Here is an 11284-nt window from a genome sequence, read left to right as displayed (position 1 = left end):
ATATATTTTGAATAATTCTATTCCATCTTCTTTTTTCATCATAGCAAACAGGTTTAGAGTATTTTTTCTCATAATTTTAGAATAGTTTTATAAAATATTATTTTTTAAACCATTTTTTCTACATTTTTTATTATAAATAATTATTTAAAATAATTGTTGTACAGCTGACCTTAAAAAATAAGATAACTGAATATTTTGACTATTTTGTCATTTTTGGGATTTTATCATTATATACATTTACGAAGGGTATGTCATGGAGTACCAAAAACTTAGTAAAAATATTACATAAAGAAAACATGATGTATGACATTTAAAATGACAAAAATGTTTCAACATTGAAATGAAACTCTTGAGACTGAAATCAGTTCCAAAGACAAAACTGTTTTTATTCTGAGGGAGAAAAGAAACAGTTTTTAAATTGCCATATTGCAAGTACAACAGAAACTCCACAGCTCAGAACGGCTCTAACCTGTGGCACTGCCTGCCATCACATTGCTGTGGGAAGCCCTCAACTCAAAGTGCTGTGTGAGCATAATCAGAGAGAGGAGTTTAATGACAGGTAGTGGAAGGATGTTTAATTACCTTTATTTCTCGAATGCGTCCAGAGGAGGGCAACTAAGCTGGTGAAACGGCTGGAAGGAATGTCCTATGAGGAGCAGCTAAGGACTTCGGGGTTGTCTAGTTTGGACAAAAGGAGGCTGAGGAGCAACCTCATTGCTCTCTACAGCTTCCTGAGGAGGGGAAGTGGAGAGGGAGCTGCTGGTCTCTTCTTCCTGGTATCCAGTGATAGGACACGTGGGAATGGTTCAAAGCTGCGCCAGGGGAGGTTTAGACTGGACATGAGGAAGCATTTCTTTACTGAGAGGGTGGTCAAACACTGGAACAGGCTTCGTAGAGAGGTGGTCAAGGCCCCAAGCCTCTCAGTGTTTAAGAGGCATTTGGACAATGCCCTTAACAACATGCTTTAGCTTTTGGTCAGCCCTGAATTGGTCAGGCAGTTGGACTAGATGATCGTTGTAGGTCCCTGCAAACTGAAAATATTCTATTCTATTCTATTCTATTCTATTCTATTCTATTCTATTCTATTCTATTCTATTCTATTCTAATGTGGGTGTTAACAAACCCTACATCAGCATCTGCTAGGGATACTCCACTGGTCTTGCCGGAATCTCTACACGAGCAATCAGAGGGCCAAATGTGCTGCTCAGTTCAGTGATCTCCAAGCTTAGCAACCTCAGTATCCACTCCAGTGAAGGATCTCCTCCTGCGACCTCGTTTCCCACCCAGGGTGGATGCACTGCCTGGGGGTACTCTATGCTTTGGCAATGCAGAATGCAGTTTTGCTCCCTCCTACCCCATTTCTGCATAGCCATGAAAAAAACTTATACCTCCATTGGTCAAACTACTGCTGCATCAAAAAGCAAAATTAGGTCAAACTATGAAGTACTTCTTACTTTAGAAAAAAGAGATCTCTTTCAAAGCATTTGTTTGACATTTGTTCAGTAGACCATAAAACATGGTGCAAGATCTCTGACAGGTAATGTGTTGTTACACTACTTACTGCAATCAGCTGTGACAGGAGACACCTTTAACCAACTACCCTGCAATTATGCTAAGGTTTTCACCAAACGACAAATCCCAATTGGCTGGGCCAGAGCCCTGCCTTTCCAGACAAGGCTCATTATTTTGTCCACTCACCCGTTCATTCACTCCAGCAAGCCCTGACCTGTGGAATCGTGTAGGTGAGTTTTTATTGCTTATTTTTATGTCGCTTAAATTTTTACTATTTTGAAATTTAAATCTCAGCAAGGGAAGATAAATTTTGGTAGGACTTTCCAGAAAGATTGTCAGGAATCATGAGGTGTAACAACCACTGTTACGAACCATGTGTGATACTACCACCTATTTCTCTCTCCGCATGTTGTAATATTTTTTTCATCCCAAGTGATTCATTGAACTATTACACACACAAAAGATTACTTATAAACTGTAACTATATAGCTGTCATAGGTATTGAGTAAAATCTATGTCTCCATATCAACAAAATTGCCAAAACAATCTTACTTTAAATAACACTTGTTTCAAGCTTTTTAGGTTAACTTGTTAGTCTAGGCAATTTTTCTCTGGGCTTGGGAACAGGGAAGAGTAGTGTGATGATAGGGATTTTTGCTTCTTTAGGAGTCTACTGAAATAAACTTATGCTTGGGGAAGTTTAATAAGAAGTTATTTGTCCCTAGTAAATGCATCTAGTCAGGGGTGAAAGAAAAGACACACGAATGTTTGCAGCCTTTCAACTCAGGTAGATTATACGTTGCGGTGTAATAGTTATTTTTTTTATATGAAGCCACAGATGGGCAAGGCAATCCACAAAGTATCTGAGGTAAAAGGTTTGGCTCAGAGTTGCTTATAAACAATTGAGTGCATGCTGGGCAGTCCCTGCAGAGGTGTGGGTTGGTGTGGGTCTCTACTGAAGCCTCCAAGGAGGAGAAGTCACAGAGAGGGTGAGGATGCTGGTGATGAGAGCCACGCACGAATGGCCCATGCTGTCTGAGTCCCAGCTCCCACAGCAAGTGGTCCAAACTCACTATCTCAGTATGCAAGACATTAAGGCCTTTTATCCTGAAAAATGGACGACTTCACTCTGTCTCTCAACTTTGCTGTTTGTCTAAAATTTGTGAGGTTTTGCAGGTTATTTTAGTTAGAAGAAGACATGGTGGTGAGGTTGGGTATCCCGGCTGTTTGTTCCTAAGGACTGCCCCAGCTTTTCCTCCCTAGCAGTGGCAGGTCCAAACAAACAGAAATTGCTGTTTGCTCAGAGCCGCAAGCCTCTGCTTTTCAGCTCCCTCTCTGTAAATCCTTTTCCTTAGGCTTTCTCCAAGGGTTATGCTAATGTGCTCGCTCAGGCAGGTCCAGCTGCGCTCCTTTCTTCTTTTCAGCTGAAACTATTAATTCTTTGCATAACTGTTTCCCAAAACAGTGCTCGATAATACTAATGTCTCCTTTATAAATCACCAGTGTTCTGCATAGCTTTCTACTCACCTTTGTTTTGAGACTGACATCTGCTTACCCATCTCTCTTGCTTATCTCCAGGGATGGGTGGCAATTACACTGGCTCCTCGGTATTAGTAGGTTTATCAAAATAACAAAAGACTATGAGGATTGTGAAGAAACAGTAGGTGAAAAGGGACACAATAGGAAAGATAAATTATTCTTGAGGGAAGGTTCATTTCTTTACTGCAGTTTCATATTTTCCTCAGATTGTATTTATTTACATACAATCATGTGGGAGAAAGGAATAGGGAATGAGTTACAGTCCCAGGAGAGGAAGCTTAAAAAGAGAAAGCATTCAGGTATAGCACAAGAGAACTTGAAACCGCATACTGTGAAGACAGATGTTAATATATAAACTGGTACTGAGGTTAATAATACATATTTATTTCCGAGGATAATTTCCTTTGAGGACGCCCCCACCTCTGCCTCCTGTTGCTCTAGCTATGAAGTGCCGCTACTGAAAATCCAGGAACAACTTCATCCATGCAGGCTGGGTTTACTCCAGGGGTACATCTGCTCCCCTACTTTTAAAAGGGAACATCACTATCATCTTTCTTGAAAAATCCTCTCTTTTCAAAATAAGAGGGCATAATTTTGTGACTGAAACAGTTTCACGTTTGGAATTGGCTGCTGTGTTAATTTTAAAACTGTTATTACTTCCAAGGATTAAGAAAAAACAGTTCTGTGTCTTCTGCGGATGTCCTCTAGAGTAGTCTCACTTCTTTCAAAGGCACAGCTACTTTTGTATAGTGTAAATCATTTTTTCATATTAATTCCTAGAACAGGATAATGATTTGCTGGGGGAAAAATATATTTTTAACACAGCTGTGAAATGCATCTGCTTTGACCAAAAATCTATTGCAGTTATTTCCGTGCTGCGTGAAGGCTTAGAAGGAAAGACTACTGTATATTTCTATGTTCACTTTAGACTTCTAGTTTTCAAAATAATACTCCTCTGGGGGATGACGAACATACATGCTCATTAATAGAGTATTATAATCCTCCATATTACGGGCTCCCTTTGGTACTGTGTACACATTTGTAGGTACATTGTCTTGTTTGGAAGAGCTCACTGAGAAGATTTAGTAAACTGTTTAGGAAGCCTGTTTTTGTACTGTAACTCCAAGGGCACAGTGATCTGTGCTACAGCTCTGTGTAAAAGTTGCTGTCCACAAGATTTTAAATGGTACTGGAATACAATATACTGTTGCAAAAAAACCCCACACAGGGCATCTTAGGTAGAATTTCAAAGAATTACTTTGATGTAATCATTCAAAGATTATTTAATTTACTCAGTTGATGCCCCCATAGAATAGGGGAATCAAAGAAAATTTTGCCTACAACTTTGTGAGGTAGTCAGAAGAAAGAACAAGTTGAATATACAGGGTAAACCAGAGAAAACAGTGTTTTTTGTTTGGGTTTTTTTTAAGGCTTCTAATTAGAATTGTTTAAGAGGGTTCAGTGTGACACAGTGAAAAATATTTCACTAAAAACAAACCAAGGAAAAATACTAGTTGCTTTTAAAAATTGGGCTGTGATATTCTACATTAGGGGAGTAGTAGTGTAGTACAGAAATGTGATCCAAATATACTCCCAGGTTGAGCTGTGTTTTAATTAGCTGTATACTAATCAATATTAGTAGTAGATATATGATTATATTTTTTATATGATATTGACTAGTAATGAGTACTTTTAATGATTTCAGATCTTGCTATAGAGAGTATGTTTGGACTTGTTTTGCCATAAAGCATAGAGATTCAGCAGACAGAGGACATTTTGCAGAATAACCTTAGTGAGATGGAATACTCTGCAAAGTGAACACATAATGGACTCTGTCTTGTCCCTGATTCCTCTGCAATGGAAGCTGTCATCAGAATCAGAGTTCTGCCAAGCCTAATTATGCACAATACAGCAAAGGAAATTTTCCATATACTCTTGGAAATGTGTTCAGACAGTTTATTTGGCTAACTCGCTAAAAAAAAATTAGAACATCAATAAGGAGGTTGTTAGGATATTAAGAATTTTTATAAAAATGAGAATTAGAACTTGCAAGAGAAAAAAATGAGAATGAAGACGATAGAGTTTTTCCTAACATTTGAAATTAGTCATGGAACACTGCAGTAGTCATCACAAGACCATAAAAAAAAATTGGGACATACTAGTAAAAACATATAGAGGACTCCCATTTAAATAATTGAACAGCAGCTTGACTAAATCTTTTGCATACATATTTTTAAGGGGGGCTGTCTACACCCTGGCTGCTCAGATTCTGACCTTTACGTCATTGGCATATTTTGATTGCTTCCACAGGCAACAGTCAGGAACGCCAGCACAGAAATTTGTTTGGAGGTTTTCTCGGGCTTCAGGTCCTCACACGCTCGTTGCCCTGTACTCAGAAACAGAACTCAGGAATGGGAGTAAGCAATGATGAAAGAGATGGTTTGGCAGTTCTTGATGATAAGGACAGCTACAGCACTGGGGTGTACTTTGACGAGCATTTCTTGAATCAGACACGCTGGCTAAACTAGCCAGTTTTGCTGGTTCATGTACTTAGTCATAAAAAAAACCCTTCCTCTCTTTTCTTTTGGCTGAGGTACTTTTAACCTGAACAATTCATGATGTGGCCTCATAAACAGTTGCCCTAGCCCAAATGAGAAGATTACACTGAAGTGAGGGTGGAGTTTTAGAAACCACTGTCAAAATAAGCGCTTACCAGATTCTGACTTTACAGACAAGTGCAGCTTAATGCATTCATAACGAGGCTAAATCCTACTATGCAAAGACCATCCTTCACACTTAATGTTTGATCAGGTTAAACTTGCTGTCAGCTGTGAAGCACAGATGGTTCATACTTCCAGAGCTGGACCTTCTTTCTGAGGAGCTTCCTATTCCTCACAAGTGTTAATATTATCCTCACAACACCTGCATGTGTTTGTGTTAATTGAATACCATTGCCTTCTCTTTCAGAAATGCCAAAATGACCCAAGTGGGGAATGCAATGTAACTACAAGGTTATTCTTCCCTTTCCTCTGTGGCTGTTTCATGACTCTGACACCTGTTTGTAATGAACAAACAGCCCCTAGCCTAGGACATGCACCTCTAAAAAGAGCAGGAGGGTTTAAACCCTAAGTTGAAGTTCCAGCAGTGATACTGTTCCCTTCAACCAGAAGGACTCCTCCAGAACAGAATGTAAGAGAATGGGGCCATTTCTCACAACAGCACCACCTGGGGCACCCAAGGACAGGGCAGGAGGGATGTCAGACACATTAAGTGTTTTCCACTAATCTATGAAAAATGCAAATGTTGACCTCAAACAGCTCTTTGCTAGCAGTGCGAGGTGCTTTGATCCTATTCAGAGAAACTAAGTCTATGGACTGTATCAGTATTGCTGGTACCTATTTTTTTAAAAAAAAGGCTCTGGATTCTGCTTCAGGTTCCAAGTTTAAATATGTTAACACTTAATTAAACATATCCTTAGTATGTTCCTCTGCTTCTGAGGAGTCTACTCTATTTCTCCTTAGGACTTAATCAGTGCTGATCTCTTCACAGAAGCTGGAGTTGAGTCTTTAGGCATCTTTCACAACTTTATATTTTCATAGCCTTCAGATAAAGGAAGATAAAAAGCAACCTGTCCCAAGAACTTACAAAATTACACTGTCTAGTACCATATTTTGTCTGTAATGTTGAGAGTTATTTTTACACTTACATAGCTAGTAAGGGACCAAATCCTCAATATTCCGGTCCAATCTGCATATCTGACCACATATCTTACACCACAGCTTTACAGGGGTTTAAAGACTTAAAAGAGCTAGATTCTTCTGTCCCATCAAAAAGCAGTTCCACATGCAAACATCTGTATCCATATTTTTCCTCAGCACAGGGAAAAGATCAAGCAATTTTCACATCAGTATTTTCTCTTATGTCATTAATTAATAGGCAGCAACACACACATTGTTTGCAATGCAAGAAACAGTTAATAAAAAATGAGAATTATATCGAACATCTCAGGCTTAGAAGTGTTCCTACATGCTGTTGTTGAAGCAGATACCACAGTTCAATAACACTTGTCTTCTCCCTTGGAAGTCACGAAGCGCACCCCTGCTTTCTTGGTGTTCAAACTAGAACAGGTGAAGTGTGAGATTTTACGGACTTTAGCTTGAAATTTGAGAAGTGTGGTTAAGACTATTAACATAAGAATGTCAGATTCTTGTTGCGCTGTTGGCTTAAGTTTATTTTCAATGTTAATGCATCTGACTTGACTAAGCGATGTCTAATTATTTCAAGGCTAAATGTCGACTCATGTCTAATTTTCATAAAAAAACCCAAAGCTGAATTCTTCTAACATTTAGTGACACTTCTTGAATATAAGCCAAACAGCATAATCAATGATTTTTGATGGGACACATCATCTGGTTGTGATGCATAATGTTTGTTTGAAGTTCAAGCATATGTATAGGACTCCTCTCCCTTTTATTTTCTGTCTTTGGCCAAGTGGGCATTTTTTTTTCCAGGGTCACGTGACATGGCCCAGATCTATGACTGTGTAGCTACCAAAATACAGGAGCATACTTGCATCTTCAATCATGTGTGTTTCTGCAGTCCAGTTTATGCTGTGAAAAATGATGAAATAATTAAACAAAGAAAATTCATATGATTAATATATAGCTTTTACAAATGCCAAATTCAGGAAAATGTAAAGCATAAGCTATTTCCCTAGACTAAGGGCATTTAGATCCATCAGTATGTACTTCTAGTCAGGCAGCCCCAGAGCAATGAGTGTTAATATATTGTAAAAATATTGATTTTTTGACAAAGACAAGGGCAGCTTTATGACTCAGCTCACTTAGACCAACATTCAAGGAGACAGAAGACTAACATTTATCAGAGCTGTCATTGTTAGGCTGGGCCAAAGGCAATCCTTTTAACTGGAAATTATCAAGTAAAATAATCTATTAACTTATACCCAGCAGAGTACATTACAGCCAGATTTGGAGGAGAACCTTTTCACAACAATCAGTTAAACGAAACTTTTCAAGATTAGCCAATAATAAATGAGTTCTAGCTAGACCGATAAATACAGAACTCAAAACAATGCTTTCCTCTTTTCTTCTACATCAAATCAGCCTGTTACTGAAATCCACTTATAAAAAAGCTTACAAAGAATAAAATTTGTGTCCTGTAGTTTTCTGACTTTGATAGAGGCAAGAAACCTTTCATAACCAGAGCCAGAGGCATAGTAAAAGCTGAACTACTCCTACAACTCCTTTCTGAGATGATCCCACTTTGTTATGACAAAACCAAAGGATCACTGTCCTGGCAAATGTCAGTGTATCTCAGCTCTTTATGTGTGATAATTTTATTTAATTTTAATAAGCTGTATTTGCATAAGTGGAAAATATTTTCCCCCAGAATTTCTGTGTGGAATTCTTTTAGTTTGTCCTGGAAGTCTCAGTCTGTACCATCTCAGGAAATGACACTTTGGATAATGTAGGAGTCAGCAAGGGGAGATGCTCTGTTGGAGCATAGTTACAAACACAGCGACAAGCAGGGAGAGCAAAGGTTGGCGGCAGTCTTGGCTGCAGTGACTATGAGATGGTGGACTTCAGGATCCTGAAAAGAGAGAACAAGGCAAATGGCAGGATCACAACCACTGACTTCAGGAGAGCACACTTTGGCATCTTCAGGGATCAGCTTAGAAGAATCCCATGGGAGACAGCCCTGGAGAGAAGAGGAGCTGGTTGATTTTCAAGTATCCCCTTTTCCAAGACCAAAATTGTCCATCTCCACATGCAGAAAATCAAGCAAAGGCAGGAGGAGCTCCTGAAAAAACTCAGATATAAAAAGGAAACACACATGAGGTGGAAGCAGGGACAAGTGAACTGGGAGGAATACAGAGACACAGTCTGAGTGTGTAAGGATGGGGTTAAGAAAGCCAAAGTCCACCTGGAGTTGCATCCGGCAAGAGATGTGAAGGGCAACATGAAGGGCTTCTACAGGTCTATCAGCAGCAAAAGACTGTGAAAATGTGGGCCCAGTGCTGAACTGGGCAGGAGATCTAGTGGCAAAGGACATGGAAGAGGCAGAGGTACTCAATGGCTTTTCCATCTCAGTCTTTACTAGAAAGGCTCCTTAGACCCATGGGAAAGACTGGAGGAAGGCTTACCTTCAGTGGAGGAGGATTAGGTTAGGGAGCATTTAAACAAACTCGACATACACAAGTCTATGGGGCACGATGGTATGTGCCCATGAGGAGCTCTATGTGCTGAAGAAGCTGGCTGATGTCATTGTAAGGCCACTCTTGATAGTCTTTGAAAGGTCATGGTGATTGGGGGAGGGTTCTGAGGACTGGACGAAAGCAAATGTCACTCTGATCTTAAAAAATGCAAAAAAAAAAGGAGGATCCAAGGAACTATACGCTAGTCAGCTCAGCCTCACCCGGGAGGCTGACAGAGCAAATAATTCTGGAAAACACTTCCAAACATCAAGGACAACAATGTGATTGGAAGTAGTCAGCATGGATTAACAAAGAGGAAATCATGCCTGCCCAACCTGACAGCCTTCTACGAAGAGATGAGTGGCTTGGTGGACAAGGGGAGAGCAGTGGATATTGTTGGATCTTGATTTTAGCAAGGCTTTCAACACTGCCTCCCCTGACATTCTCACTGATTAAGCACAAGCTAGATAAATGGAGAGTGAAACTGAAAACTGGCTGAACTGCGAGGCTCAAAGGGTTGTGATCAGTGCCAGGAAGTCTAGCTGGAGGCCAGTCAAAGTCCAGCTGGAAGCCTGTTTCTAGTGATGTATGCTAAGGGTTCATACTGGGTCCAATACTATGTAACATCTTGATTAATTATGTGAATAATGGGACAAAGACGCTCCCTTGGCAAGTTTGAAAACAAGGCAAATTTGGGTGGAGTAGCTGATACACCAGAGGATCATGCTGCCATTTACAGGCACCTCCACAGGCTGGAGAAACAGGCTGACAGGAAGTTCATGAAGTTCAACAAAAGCAAATGCAAAGTTCTGCACCTGGAAAGGAATAACCCCATGTGGGCCGACTGGCTGGAAAGCAATTGCAGAAAAGGCTCTAGGACATCGTGGTGGACACCAAGTGACCAATGCGTCATTGCAGCAACAAAGACCAACAGCCTGATGGGTGGCATTAACAAGAGTATACGTCACCAACAGGTCAAGGAATGTGTTTATTCCTCTCTATTTAGCACTGGTGATGCCACATCTGGAGTGCTGTGTCCACCCTCAGGCTCCCCAGTACAAGAAAGAAAAGGACATACTGCAGCAAGTCCAGCAAATTGCTACAAAGTTGAGTAAGGGGTTATAGCATTTGTTCTATGAGGAGAGGCTGAGAGCGCTGAGATTGTTTAGCTCAGAGGAGAGATGGCTTTTTCCTGCTGTCATCTCTGGGCAGTTGGAGGAAGTACAGGAAGCCCTATTTTCTACAAGTCTCATCAAGGAGATGCCATGCAAATGAGGTACTGCTCAGAGCATACCTTCTTTCCCGGTGATCGGATGTATAATCTAAGTCCAGTTTATGAAACTGCTTCATGGCAGGGTTTCTTTATTTATCACATCAGCAGCTGTGGAATTGTGAAATATCTGTATGGATGTTTAGACTTCAGTCCAACTGCCGCTTCTTTAACGAGAACTAGTTTGCCTCCTGTGATTGATAAGGCTTTTGTAAGATAAAACTGAAATGGACCATTGAAAGCTAGGTGAGGGAATCCAAAAAAGAACTGTGAGAACTCCTGTCTACTGCTGCTTGTTCATCATCCCAAAAGAACCAAAGAGCTTGATCATGAAAGAGGATCCAACCTCTTTTTTTTTTTTAATTAATATGAAAGCAATAAACAGTCATCATACACACCCCTTCATGGGAAGCCTGTTATGCTAGAGAAAGAGCCAAGAGGAACAGCTGAAGCTACTTGCTGCTCTCGCTGACTTCACAGAATCAACCAGGTTGGAAGAGACCTCAGGGATCATCGAGTCCAACCATTGCCCTGACACAACCATGTCAACTAGACCATGGCACTAAGTGCCATGTCCAGTCTTTTCTTAAACACATCCAGAGATGGTGACTCCACCACCTCCCTGGGCAGCCCATTCCAATGTCTAATAACCCTTTCTGAAAAGAAATTCTTCCTAATGTCCAACCTGAACCTTCCCTGGCGAAACCTGAGGCTGTGTCCTCTTGTCCTATCGCTAGCTGCCTGGGAGA

Source organism: Nyctibius grandis, chromosome 5, assembly GCF_013368605.1.
Source record: "Nyctibius grandis isolate bNycGra1 chromosome 5, bNycGra1.pri, whole genome shotgun sequence".
Lineage (NCBI taxonomy): Eukaryota > Metazoa > Chordata > Aves > Nyctibiiformes > Nyctibiidae > Nyctibius > Nyctibius grandis.
This window is presented reverse-complemented; position numbering follows the sequence as displayed.